The following is a 15,311-nucleotide window of genomic DNA, read 5'->3' on the forward strand; positions in this document are numbered from 1 at the left end:
TAAAAAACATGCTGGGTTAATGCAGGTACATGCCTAAAGCTTTAAGAGGAGAGCGAAGGAGAAGGGATTGTGGAATATCCATCCCTTCTAGGGAATGTTTTCTCACTTTTTCTCTCTTTCTCTCTGTGAGCACACACAGCCTATAGCAAAATAAAATTCAAAAAGTGACATATATTTTAATAACCATATTCATTAAAAAGAGATGAATATTTTTATTTCAAGTCAGATTTTGGACTCAACCAGATTATATATTTTTCATACTTGGGAGATGCATCTCAGACTAAAATGATCAGATTGTAGCATAGTTTGTACATAGTTGGCTATGGAAACTTGATTAAAAGTTTGGGTTTTGTTGGAAAATAATGACACTGGAACCAGAAATCCATAAGACCTCAATATGAGGAGAAAACAAATCATTGAAATCCAAATGTTCATTCATCTATTTAACATCTATTTATTAAGCATCTAGAAGCTGGCTAAGCAAGAATAATAAAAGCAGATGAGATTCTTGTCCTCAATGTGCTGTTGGAGAGACAGGCAAGAAACAAGTAAACAAAATATGTAACAACAGGAAGTATGATGCATGATAGGAAATAAATGATACCTCCTGACCGAGAATAACAGGGACATATGCTTTATATAACGTAGTTAGGGAAGACCTCTCTCAAAGGATGATGGCTAAGCAAAGACCAGGGGAAGAACCACTGAACATGGAAAGAGAAGAAAGAAGAAAATCCCAGAAAGGACAGAGCTCTGGAGCAGAAAATATGTTGGCCAGTTCAGCATAAATAAGAGTTTTAATTATCAGAACAAATATGTTTGTTTACAACATGGTTCTCTGAAGCTTCATGGTTTAGAATTAATACCTAGGGAAGAGCTAGAAGGAGCAACAGAAAGCCTAAGCCATTCAGTTTATCAGGGACCCCTACTGAGCCTGCTGTGAGGAAGGGCTATTCTGACCTTGCTCTGGCCTCCAAGAACCAACACCTGGTGCCTATAATCCCAGAGACAGAAGAGATAGAAGCTCAACCTCGATTCACATTGGGAGCAGAAAGGTTTGTATACACAGCAATCGAAACACCTGAAGACAAGAGACTCTGGAGGAATTCTCTCCCCACACCCAGCTCTCCAGCAGTAAAAAGGAAAGAAACTCCCCTCTGAAAACTAAACCCAAAACTCCTACTGTGGATACCACACTTCCATTCATAGTAGAGGAAGGAAACTGGCACAGCGCTAGTGCACATTAAATGGAAGGGCACGAATACACAGTTACAGAAACATACTACATAGAAATAGAAAAAGATGAGTATATTACCAAATGACTAAAACTCAAAGAGCCTCAAAAAAAAAAAAAAAAAAAAAGGAAAATCAGCAAATACCTCCCCGACAAGGGAACACAATAACTCCTTACTCAGAATGGATGAGACACAAGAGATTACAGAAATGGCAGAAAAAAAAATCAAGATATTCATTATTAACAAAACTCAATGAGATAAAGAGAAAACAGGCAACCAATTCCAGAAGATGAGAAAATCCTTCCATGACTTGAAGGAGGAACTCCACAGAGATAGGCACACTGAAAACAAATCAGGAAGAACTTCTGGAGATAAAAATGATACAAGAAATTAAAACCTCCCTTGAAAGTATCAACAGCAGATTCAACTACACAGAAGAATCTCTGACCTTGAAGACAAAGTCTCTGATTTAGCCCAAGCATAAATAAATAAATAAATAAAAGAAAAAGAAAAGGAAATAAGCATTAAATATAAGGGCAACATATGGGAAACCCTAGACACCATTAAACAGCTGAATAGCTGCATAATAGGTATCCAGTAAGGTGAAGAGACAGGCAAAGGCATAGAAAATCTCTTCCATAATACATTAGAAGAAACCTTTACAAATTTAGTGAGACATGTGAACATCCAAATAGAAGAAATACAAAAGGGACACCAAATAAATATAACATAAGAAGATCCTCTCCAAAGCACATCATGGCCAAATTGGTAACAAAGACAGTATCCTAAAAATGGCAAAAGAGAAATGCCAAATTGCTTACAAAGATTATCCCATGAGACTAACATTGGACCTCTCAACTGGACACAAGGCAGGCAAGGAAAAAATGGAAAAACATATCTAAAATACTGAAAAAAAGAATTTCTGCCAAAAGGACTATACCCAGAAAGAGTATCCTTAAAATGGGCAGGAGAAATAAAATCATTCTCAGATAAATAAACGCTGAAAGAATTCCCCAAAACTAAACCAGCTCTTTGGAAAATACTTAAGGAAATACTACACCAAGAAAATTAAAGGGAAATAAACAGAAGTAAGAGAACACAAAATAGGAAAGAAGGATAAATCCACAGATATTGATAGTAACATTGAATATAAGAATTAAATTTTGCTACAGAAAGGCTACAAATGCAGATTAAACTATTTTGTACATGAGCAGGTTTAAGTACAAATTCACCCGTTATTTGATAGATAATTGTCTCCACAGGTTTCAATTGATGTATTTATTATAACCATTACTCATTGAATATAGAGGAAATGTCCAAAATGTTACAAGTAGACGAGTCTCTATTTGGGATGAATTTAAAGAAGGTTAAAATCAAGAATGTTTTAAATTACTGGGTCACTGACTTTACCATGTCTTTGCTTTTAAACATCTCTTTTCAATTTTGTTTTGCTTTTACATTTTTGAGAACTTTTTTTTAATGCATAGTATAGTATTATGGTCTTACAAGAACTCACAGTGAGTAAAAGTTTTCTTTTTCTATATCTTCCTAATGAGCTATTGTTATGTATAATTTTACCTGTATCCCACTGGACCAATGATATCACAGATCTTTTCAGATTATAAACTCCTTTCTCCCAAAGTCCTCTACTTGGGAATTACAAATTCTTCTTTCATTGGCCATGTTAAGATTTGTTTTCAAAAATCCATTCACATTAATTTATGAGAATTTTTGTTTTCTGATTTCTAATCAATGTGGTTTTTTTAGAACTATATTTCATAGTAAAGAATGTCATAAACAATTTCCTTCCAGAATAACCAATAGAGTGGGCCTCAAAGATCATAACACAATATAATGTTACATGTCAAAGTGGATAAATATGTTAATATCCTCAATATGCTTATTATACACTATATACATGCTTTATAGACCATTCTATATGCTTCAAAGATGTATAATGATTATACACAAATCACATTAAATATTTAAAAAACTGAATGAAATCTAGTACCTATGCTTCCTTTTGTTCATATAGTACTATTTATTAGTTATATAGTAGAAATTACAAGGAAAACAATATAGAACATGATATTGGGTTGTCAGAAAAGTCATGACTTCTTTTTTTTCTGTTTTTCTATGCAAAAATGTGTTGACTTTTCCAACAACGCAGTAGTTTGACATCCAAGACAAATACACATGCTGAAACCCTTTAATAAAACAAATTACAGACATGTAAAGAGGACAAAATTCTAGAACACAGTTAATTATAAGCTTATTTAGGAATCTTGGCTATTGCCAGTTTTGAACTGAGTGCTGCTGAAACAGATCTCACTTGAATTTAGTGGCCACACTACCTTTCCCATATTTAGCTGGGGAGGTAGTTACTTTATAATTGGAAGAATAACCCATTCTGACTTCTGCTGGCTTGAGAGTAGGACTGTTTTCTCCTTCTTCAGTATATGTCTCCCTTCCAACCCAAATCCCCAGAGAATCATGAACGTCAATACCTGGAAATTCCATCATGTTGAGTACACTGCTTCCTCGCTTTCAGTTCATCCCCTAACAGAACAGATACTTAAAGTTTGGAATCTTCACTACCCCTTTTGGGTGTTGATGTTTCTTTAAATAGTAAAGCATTTTGAAAATTGATTCATGATTTGCATTCTCAAACATATTTAGTAACCTTTCAAATTGCCAAATCACCTTTCCCCAAAATATTCTTGAAAGAAAAGCCTATGGGATTTGGTGATAAAATTTTTTTCTTAAAGTTTATTAATTAATTAATTAATTAATTAATGTTTTAGAGAGAGATTTTTGCTATAGGGTGTGTGAACTTGCTAGAAAGACAAAGAGAGACAGAGAGATAGAAAGTGAGAAATTACCCCCCAGGGGAGATGGCCATGCTACTATCCCTTCTCCTCCATCTTCCTTTAGGATTTTGGACACACACACACACACACACACACACACGTGCCCAGTGTGAGTTTTAAGCTCTCGAATCTGGCACTTGAACCATGGTCAACTATGTGGGAGTCCAGCAATGCCATCATTACTCCATCCACTGGTCCCTTATTATTTTATTTATTTATTTATTTATTTTCTGAGAGAGAGAGAGAGAGGGAGGAAAAAAAAAAAAAGAGAGATGAGCACTCCAATAATGTCCCATGCTATGATTTCCCCCGGCCCTTCCCAGACAACCAGGATCAAGAACACACACATACACTCGCCAAAATTTACAAATTAACCTGAGAACCAAACTTTATCTTCCATTTGGCTTCCAGCATTACAGAGCACTGCACTAATGCTACACAATCATGATGGGCCTGAAGCTTGCTTTTCGCTGCTTTTTTTTTTTTTTCTCTCTTGAACAATGTTCTAACCCTTTTTCCATTCAATGATGATCTTCCAAAGACTTACCATGCAGTTTGGAATAAAACCTCTAGGCTAGGCTCAGAGATTTCATCCTATGGGTAAGCATTTGCCATTTTTATGAGAGCCAGAAACAGTGCCTTACGTGATATCATAATTCCAGAATATGTAGAACCAGAGACAAAAGTTGACAATGGCTTTGGCAGAAAAACTACTCTTGGAAAAACTTGCTTGTCTTTTCCTGATGAAGACATTTCAAAAGGTAGAGTTGAAAGTTTCCTGTTGTGAATAAGTAATAACATTTGGAGACAGTCGGACGAATGCAGAAATTTATACATAGCATATATGATTGTTTAGAAGAAAATAGCACCAGAAAACATGGCAGTTACATCATATCTGATATGTGATCTGATAGGAAAGGGTACCAAAATCTCCTCAAGGACTTATAATGGGGCTATAGCTTGGCTGCTTGTCTCCCACCTGGTTCTCGGTGATGTGCTTGTGAGAGTTGCTAGCAGGGGGAGCTCCTGGTCAGTCTAGTTTGCTTTCCTCTCCTCCCCTACTCATGATTACGTTTCACTCCTATTCATGAAGAGGCTCAATATGTTTAAGAAAACCTAACAGATTTGTTTATGTCTCTCTCATCGGGGGATGGAGTCTTAGATAAGATCACTACAAGTTACAAAATTAATTTTATGCAAAATCCATTTTGCATAAATACATTTTTTAGTAACTTTCAATGTACCTTATGCCTTAAACTTATTCTTCTCCTCTGCCAGTCAGTTTTCAGATTTTCTTTCCAATCACCATGGCACAATAGCAGAAAGAACACTCAACCTGGAGTCAGGAAACTAGTTGTACATGATTTGGGATATGTTGTTTAACTTCCATCAATGTCTAGATCAGTGTCTTAACTAATCTATAAAATGAGAATTGTGGCACAAGCCTTCCTCTCAAGGATGCTGGGAACATCAGGTGGATATGATTGTGAAAGCATTTTGTTAATTGTAAAGGGCTGAACAAATGTGGCTTTGTTTATTTGGTTAATTTTGGTTTGGAGGAAGACTGTTGATTCTAGGTCTTGAGTTTCTTGGATGATAGTGGCAAGGTAGAAATGAAAATACTGACGGAATCAATGACCTAAGATTCGATAGCTGTTAGCAGGACAAATGTATGTGCGTCAGAGGATATCCTATGTAACTTGACAGGTATATGAATCACCCCAGGGGAGATTTTTAAAAGGCAGACTCTGAGTCAGTAGATCTGGGTGAGGACTGAGATCCTGCAATTCTAAAATCTTCCAGGTGATGTCCTTCTGGTCCATAGTCTTTACATCCAGTTGCTTTGGGCGAAGGAAAGGAAAGGAAAGGAAAGAAACAACGAAGACTGCCATAAAGATTGACCCTCCCTGTCTGCTGTCCCTTTGTCTTGATTTCATACAGGTTAAATGACAATACCAGTAACTTATTAAGAAATCTTCTTGGTAATTATATATCTAGGCATGGTTTGGTATTCTTCATTGAACATTTTTTCTTGGGAAGTATATCTAGTACAAGAAACACTTGGAAGAATTTGCAGCTTAATTCAGAACATGCCAGCCATGTCCAGGATTCAATGACCTACATGGTCGAAAACAGGGAAACTCAGCTTGTAAAAGCAGCAGTCTGAGTTTTGTCAACTGGGCCCTGATCCAACAATGATAAAATCATTAACTTTGGTGACCTTAGCTGTATTTAAATAGTATTCTCTTGGGACCCTCATATAACATGTCTTGATTGGACATTGTGAACTAACATCCTTGTCATTCACATTTAGAACCAAATGACTTCCTTCTGGCATTTTCACAGTGATTTGGTAGCATGCCACGATATTATGCATTGTTCAGAATAATTTTCCATGTTACTGATATCCATTTCCGTGATTTATAACTATTTGTAAACGTTGGCTCTCAAAGGGGATGGAGAAGTCAAGCAGAAAATAACTTCATAATAAAGTCCTTCAAAAAAAGAACAGATGGTGAAATTCTTAAATATTGTGGTAATTCTATAAAGACACGGGCTTACAATATATAGCACTTGCTGACCCAATGGTAATGTGAAACTGTTACACATATTTTTTTTAAATACAGCGGTGTCTTGGTTCTCTGTTAGAGACCAAAATATTCCTGAAAATTGTGGTTGTGGTTTGTAATAAAGCTACACAGGCATAAACTTTGTTAAGAAACTACTCTTTAAGATTCATTGCCTACGAAGGCATCCCACCTAGGTGACCAGAATCTTAGTTAAAACTCTATTGAAGAGGGACCGGCAGGTGGTATGGTGGTTAAAACACTGGACTTCCACATGGCTGATTGTGGTTGAGTACCAGACCGGAGGCTTATGGTTTGAATTCCAGACCTGAAGCATACTTTCTTACTTTCCCTCTCTCTCTCTCTCTATCACTCTGATCAAACAAACAAACAAAAAAAGATGATGAATACAATTAAATAAAATAATTTTTTTGAGAGGTTTTTGCTGTAGGGCACGTGTGCTTGCCAGAAAGACAGAGAGAGACAGAGAGATAGAAAGCGAGAAATCACCCCCCCAGGGGGATAGCCACACCGCAATCCCTTCTCTTCCATTCTCCTCTCAGGATCTTGGGCACGCATGCACATCATGCACCTGGTGTGAGTTCAAGCCACTGGGTCCGGGACTCAAACCGCTGTAGGCTACATGAGAGGTTAGTGACATAGCCATTATGCTAATTGCTGGTCCCAAATAATTCTTTTTTAAAAGAATTATTTTACTGAACTTTATTTAATTATTTATTTAAATTTGATGAGAGAGAGAAGAGAGAAAGAAGGCAAGCCACCAGGTCCAGGACTTAAGCTACGGTCGGCCATGTGGGAGTTGAGCACCCTTAAACACCATGCCACCTGCCAGTCCCCAATAAAATTCTTTAAAGAAACTATGCCAGATCATATAAAGGGAACATATAGTGATATATCTATTTACAACAATAACTGATGGGATTCTTTAACCCAATATTTTTTTCTTTTTTGAGAGAGAGAGTTTTTTATTTTATTCTTTATTCTTAAAAGAGGTTTTTGCTACAGGGCACGTGCACTCACCAGAGACAGAGAGAGACGGAGAGAGAGAAAGCGAAAAATCACCCCCCAGGGGGATGGCCATGCCGCAATTCCTTCTCCTCCATTCTCCTCTCGGGATCATGGGCATGCATGCACATGTGCCTGGCGTGAGTTTAAGCCACCAGGTCCGGGACTCGAACCGCGGTCGACTACATGGGAGTCCAGCGACATAGCCATTATGCTAAGTGCTGGTCCAAGAGAGAGATTTTTTATTATAGGGCATGTACACTCGCCTGAGAGACCAAGAGAGGGAAAAAATCACCTCCTCGGGGGGATGGCCACACCACAATCCTCCTCCATTCTCCTCTTGGGATGTTGGGCACGCATGCACACGTGCTCTATGTGAGTTTTAAGTTACTGGGTCTAGGACTCAACCCGTAGTCGACTACATGGGAGTCCAGCTATGTAACCATTACTCGATCTACTGGTCCCTAGCTCAATATTTTATATTTTAAAAAGAACGTTAGAAAGAACTGACTTTGTTGAATGAATCTCAGCTACGTAATGTGAACTCCACCCTTGTTATAATTTTGTTGATTATAGAGTTTTAAAAAGCATCGATATAAAAGAAATAAGAAAGCAGAAATGCTCAGTAGTTTGGTTCTATCATTAATGTCCTATGTCCTTTCTAAAGAATGGTGAGGGCAGGTCAGCGCAGTGGCACAGTCTATATCTAAGCTGGGAGCTGCTGCTGGCACTCAAATCCATTTCATATTCAATGTCAGGCTTTATTGACCCCAGGTGCTCACTTCCATTTATAGGGATTCTAAACAAGTGTAGGAAATTCTTAGTATTTCTGTCTTTAATTGCTCAAAAGTCTAGTATTGGGTCTTTATCATTCTACTTCTAAAGCTTGAGCTATCACATAACTTTAACTCCATAGAACTCAAAGTGGCATCCTGTGTCTTTAAAACACATTGTGCAGTGTCTGCAACAACTGTACCGGCAGAGGGACCAGCAGTTGGTGTAATGGCTATGTCGTTGGACTCCCACGTAGTCAACCCCGGTTCGCATTCCTGGACCCGGTGGCTTAAAACTCACGCCGGGCGCGTGTGTGTGCATGCCCAAGATCCTGAGAGGAGAATGGAGGAGAAGGAATTGTGGCGTGACCATCTCCCCTGGGGGGTGATTTCTCGCTTTCTGTCTCTGTCTCTCTCTGTCTGTCTGGCGATTGCACATGCCCTATGGCAAAAACCTCTCCAAAAAAAAAAAAAGAAAGAAAAAAGAAAAAACAAAACAAAACAATTGTACCAGCAGAGAACGGCTGCTCCCTTTGAATGCTTCATCTGTACCCATGTGCCAATGAAAGAGCAGATGTGATAAAAAGAGCAACTTCCAAATAGATTATAAATTGCAAAAGACCTCTTTCATTCTGATATACTAGAAAAGTCTCTGGATAAACCCTCTAAACCTCTTTACAGACCTATATAAGAAGCATCACTTTCAACCTTCAGTCTACAACCACTAGCAAGTAAGCTACAGGGTGAGATTTTAAAACGCTTGTGGAGGGACAAGCAGTTGGCATAATGGCTATGTCACTGGACTCCCATGTTGTCAACAATGGTTCAAGTCCCAGACCCGGTGGCTTTAATTCACTCTGGGTGCGATTGTGTACATGCCCAAGATCCCAAGAGGAGAATGGAGGAGAAGGGATTATGGTGTGGCCATCCCCCGTGGGGAGTGATTTCTCGTGTTCTATCTCTCTGTCTCTTTGGCATGCACTATACCAAAAACCTCTCAAAAAAAAAAAAAGTTTGTGGAAAAAGTGGGATTACAGTACAGGTTTATTTTTGTGCAAAAATTAAAAAGTGAAATCTGCACACAGATTTTTTTTTTGTAATATGTGTTTTCCTTGAACTTCTTAAAGCCCCTCTGTACTGAGACCTGATAGAAAAAATAGTTGATTTTGACTTGTTCTCCTTTTATCAGAAATCATCTCTTTTTTTTTTTTTTTTTGAGAGGTTTTCACTATAGGGCGCGTGCGTTTGCCAGACAGACAGAGAGAGACAGAGACAGAAAGCGAGAAATCACCCCCCAGGGGGAATGGTCACGCTGCAATCCCTTCTACTCCATTCTCTTCTTGGGATCTTGGGCATGCACACACACGTGCCCGGCATGAGTTTTAAGCCATCGGGTCCGGGACGTGAACCGCGGTTGACTACGTGGGAGTCCAGCAACATAGCCATTACGCTAACTGCTGTTTCCCAGAAATCATCTCATTTTAATCTTAAAAAGTTTTTGGTGATGTATTTAAAATAAGGAAATAAAACAAAAGGATTTTTTCTAAAAATAAAAATGTCTTCTTGATATGTAAATAATTAATATTCCTTTGGAGAAAATGTGAAATAAAAGAAATGATTTTTAAGTCTCTCGAAAAATCATATTACTCAAAGATACCTATACTTAATATCATTTTATGCACACTAAATAGATACCTTTTTCACATTTTTTGGCATGTTATTCAATCTTTCACTCTGTAAGAGTCTTATCCATTAAAATGGAAATAAAAATAGTACCTATAAACTAGGGTCATTTTGAGATTTAGATGAGTTAAATGTAAAACATGTGACTTAATTCCTGATAAAATGTAGTTAATAAAAATTATTAATATTGTATATAATCATTGCATGTATATTTACAGCTCATGGGTATATATTATTTCCCAAAGCTGGATAAAACTATGCATAATATTTTATAAACTTTCTTCACCCAGTAATATATTGGTCATTTTTTCACATCAGTAAATATAGACTTACATCATTATTTTAGATCACTGCATAATATTCTATTATACAAATGCAGTCAAATATTTTAAAATTCTTCCTCACTCTTTGCATTTTTCCTTAAACTAAGAATCTACAAGTGGAATAGCAGATTAGACAATAAATGGCTTTGAAGAGCAAGTGTCTTTAAGAGCTCAGTTTAAGGAGCTAATAACAGAAATGTAATACTCATTTTTGAGAGGCAAATGAGAGAAACCTGATATTTGGCTATATGGATATTCCTTATGAGCACCACTGGTTGTTTTTTTTTTTTTTTTTTTCCCTTAGAAAGAGAGAGATTTTTGCTGTGGGGTGTATGCACTCACTAGAGAGAGAAAGTCACAAAGACAGGGAGTGAGAAGTCACCCCAAAGGAGCATGATGCCACAATCCCTTCTCCTTCATTCTCCTCTTGGGACTTTGGGCACACATGTACATGTACCTGGCATGAATTTGAAGTTACTGGGTCTGGGACTTGAACCGTGGTTGGCCATGTGGAAGTCCACAATATAACCATTATGCCCTCTGCTGGTCCCATTGGCACTGGTTTTAAGGATGCTTACCTAATTCAGATTCAGTATCTACTATTTAGTAGTTGCATGACCTTGAACAAATTACTACTTTGTGAATCAGTTGCCCTCTCTCTAAAATATGATTTTTTAAAAAAAAGAACCTACCTTATTGTGAGCATATAATATAATTATGTAAAAATGGCTAGCTTATAGTAAAAGCTCAACAAATATAATTTATCATTCTTTTACATAGGCAAAATGAGATGGAAAAGACAGGAATTGTCTACTGAAAGTGATCTTTAATGTAACTTAGGAGAACTTAGTTGTGATATAAATTTTCACAACTTCCCTCCAAAGAACTATTAAACATATTTTCATCCATTTAAAATTACTGTCTTATCTCTCTTTTGCAAGACGTTTATGCTGACATAGGCTCCCGGAAGAAAGAACTTTGATTTGTAGGGCAATAGAAGACCAGATCTTCTGAGCTAAATGGCCTCAGGAGCTGCTGCTTTGCTGTTTGTTGTGAATTCTGTCGAGCTATTTGCACTCTAATTGCTTTGAGTCCCAAGGTACTGGCAGGAAGAAAGCTTTCCTTTGCTCTGTCCACACCTGGCACTAAGACATAAAATAAATGTATTTTAAAACACTGAAAAATACCAGCTCAGACAACTTATTCTGTTGGTCTATAAAGAGTATTTATTTCATTCCTAGACTGTACACTATTAATAAGGTATAATGTTGCCAACAAATGTACTTAGGTCAAGAACGAGTGTAGGTTTGAAGGAAATTCTTTTTAAAAATTTAAATACATCTTGATATCTGGTATACCCTTTTTTGCAGACTCTCTCAGTTAATGATTTTTACTATTGTTAAAAAGAAAAACAGAATCCGGCCATTTTAGTGATTAGGCTTTCTAGACCAATGTCATTAGGTTAAAAACAAAACAAAACAAAACAAAACAAAACAAAACAAAACAAAACAGGCAAGGCAAGACATATAGATTATATCACAAGGGCTCCACTTTGGGAGATGCGGGTTGTCTTCTTTTAACACAAGGAGGTTCCCTCGTGAGCTGACAGAGCCCTGACCGTGGTGCCCCTGTTGTCATGATCGGGATGAGAATGCCACGTAGACTGTGAGGGGCCATCCTGAGCATTAAATCCCTGGGGCATCCTAATCCGTGACTGTAAAGGCAAGTAATTCACACTGGACCAGGCAGTGCCAAGCCACATAGCAGACAGGAGGGAACTGTTAGATTAAGTTGTGTTTAACTTCCACTCTGGATACTCAAGCCATAGGAATACCAACAATATGACTTTTTTTTTTTTTGAAGAGGTTTTTGCCATAGGGCACGTGCGCTTACCAGAATGAGAGAGAGAGACAGAGAGACAGAAAGCGAGAAATCACCCCCTAGGGGGGATCGCCACGCCGCAATCCCTTCTCCTCCATTCTCTTCTCAGTATCTTGGGCACGCACACACACGCGCCCGGCGTGAGTTTTAAACCACTGGGTCCGGGACGCAAACCACGGTCAACTGCATGGGAGTCCAGCCACATAGCCATTAGGCTAACTGCTAGTCTCATCCAACAATATGACTTCTAAGGAGTCTTTTTTCGCCCTCCAGGCAAACTTTTTAACGAAGCAGAATGGACGATACAGTGTAGGACCCCGTCACATGGTGCTCAGGGGTATATCCAGTACTTTCCTTACATCCGTCCTTCACAACGTAAACTCACTATGTTTTTATTTTCACTCTCCATGAACCGCTTTCAACCTGTTTCTGTTCTCCACCTCTCATCTCTCTATCTCATCTATCTTTTCTTTTTCTTTCTCAGTGATTTGGCAAGTAAGGTACTTGTCGAAGGTGGCATCTAACAGTGTGTGAAAACAATCTTTTTTTTTTTTTTTCCCACTCTATTCCTTGGGATCAAAATGAGTAATGGATAATATTTAGAGTTTTTGTGGCCTTGAGCTATATTTTTATTTTCTGGAGTAGATGCTGCGAATAGTGATAGCCCTCATTTAATACTTAGTGATATTGCTTTCTTTCTCCAGAGAGAAAGCCTTTCATCAGGATAGATTTTTGTGTTGTTCCTTTCTTCACCTGAGAGCTATTTGTTTGTTTACCTGAGAGTTATTTTAAATACACTCTCTCCACTTCTCACGCTCTGCCCTGCTGCTGCTGAGCTCATTTGGAAGGAAAGCAGGCAGAGGTGCTTCAGCTTAGACGTTTGCTGACTGTGGAGTGGCCTGACTGAAAGTGATCTCACTCATCTACCAGCTGAACCAGTGGAAGGAATACAAATGGGCAGAAAGGCTGTGCGGGTCTCTGATGGACTCCGCAGGAATTCTGGATTCAGTGAGCTGTGCAGGCAAAACCACAGGGAGCCAAAAGGACTCTCCCGTGCTTTTCTAACTACTCTCCGAGTGTCCTCCCCACTCAAATAAATGTCACCCATATCTTTTTGCACTCACATTGACTTTGCAAAAATCTAAAACCAACATGAATTTTATACAAGATAAATACAAAATGTGAAGCTGGAAATGGTCTCAGAATGGGATCTAATCTATCCTCCCTTCTCAAGCATAAATCAGTCTTAATCATAGTGCTACTTTACTCATCCATCTTCATGACTATTAAATTAGAACATTCCTCAGCTCTCCTGTGGAATCATTTCAGGTGTGATCTCTAGGCTTTGCACGTGACTTACCAGAGAAACAGAGGAGACAGATATCCTGTTTATAGGCCAACATTCCAGACCTAAGCATTTCAAAAAGAAAGAAGGGAGGACCAGCAGATGGCGTAATGAGTATGTTGCTGGACTCTCATGTAGTCGACCATGGTACAAGTCCTGGACCTGGTGGCTTAAATTCACACCAGGCACGTGTGCATGTGTGCCTAAGATCCCGAGAGGAGAATGGAGGAGAAGGGATTGCTGCATGGTCATCCTCCCTGGGGAATGATTTCTCACTTTCTGTTTCTGTCTTTCTGGCTAGTGCCTGCGCCCTATAGCAAAAACCTCTCAAAACAAACAAACAAACAAAAAAAAAACAAAGAAAGAAAGAGAGAAAGAAAGAAAGGAAAGTTGGATGTGACAGCATATTATAATGAATTTCACTGTCCTTTGTAAAATTCCAAGGGAAAGAATTTACCTTTGACAAATTTATCTAGCTGTTTGCAGTTACTCTTCACATCTTTATACCTCCCAGTCTTTCAGTTTCTGCCATAGAGTGCAGGCATTCAGTATACAGTGATTGAATGCAAAAAAAATAAAAGAAAATAACAGACAGATCTGGATGAGCAGCAATGGTGAGTTTAGTCAGCAGACACCAGCAAAGCATATTCTGTAAATCAAACTAAGTATCTTCAATCACGTTTTCAGTCTAGTCTATGGCCATACCACCCTGAATGAGCTTTCAATCTAGAACTAAAGCTGTAAATATTGAAGACAGCACAATGAGGCAGTTATTAAGCACACTTCCTTGAAGGCAGGTTAGAGAAGTCAGTTTGGAAATTTTATCTCTTGAAAGATGTTGAGGAATCTGTTGGATGAGATGTAGAAAGGAAAAAATATGAAACACTCATCTCTCTGTCCACAGGGGAACTTCTGGAATTCTGGAAAATAGGCAGCTATTAAATAGAAAAACTTACAAACATAATATAGTAATGTCAATGTTAAATAGTCAGTCATATTAGATACAATGGTATAAAGTTTAGAATGTATTAGGATCTTAGTAGTCATCCAGATACACCCCTTCTTTTAAAAACAGAGAAGCTGAGGCTATGTACTGGAAGTACACAAGGCCACCCAGTTGTTGGGGCAGAGGGCAAAAGGATTAGGACTCCCACATAGTGGACTGTGGTTCAAGTCCAGGACCCGATGGCTTGAAACTCATGCATATGCATGTGAACCCAAAATCCTGAGAGAGAATGGAGAAGGGATTGTGGTGTGGTCATCCCCCCTGGGAGGGGGTGATTTCTCACTTTCTATCACTCTGTGTCTCTCTGTCTCTGCTATGAGTACACTCACCCTAGAGCAAAAATGTCTCTTAAAAAAAAAAAAAAGAAAGTTGCAAGTTAGAGTTTGTGACTTGATGCTGCACAGATAATTAGCAAGTGAGCTGGGGCACCAATCTGTGATCTACCTCTACAGTTGTGACGTTCTTCGATTCCACTTCCCGTGCCTGTCTAAGACATGGAGTAAACAGAGATGTCCTCCACTTATCTATGTTATCCTGGTAGGTCATTAATACTGTCTGTGACCTAGCACTTTCCTGGAAGCTTTCATGGACACAAAACTGCT

Source organism: Tupaia chinensis, unplaced genomic scaffold (assembly GCF_000334495.1).
Source record: "Tupaia chinensis unplaced genomic scaffold, TupChi_1.0 Scaffold146445_1, whole genome shotgun sequence".
NCBI classification, from domain to species: Eukaryota; Metazoa; Chordata; class Mammalia; order Scandentia; family Tupaiidae; genus Tupaia; species Tupaia belangeri.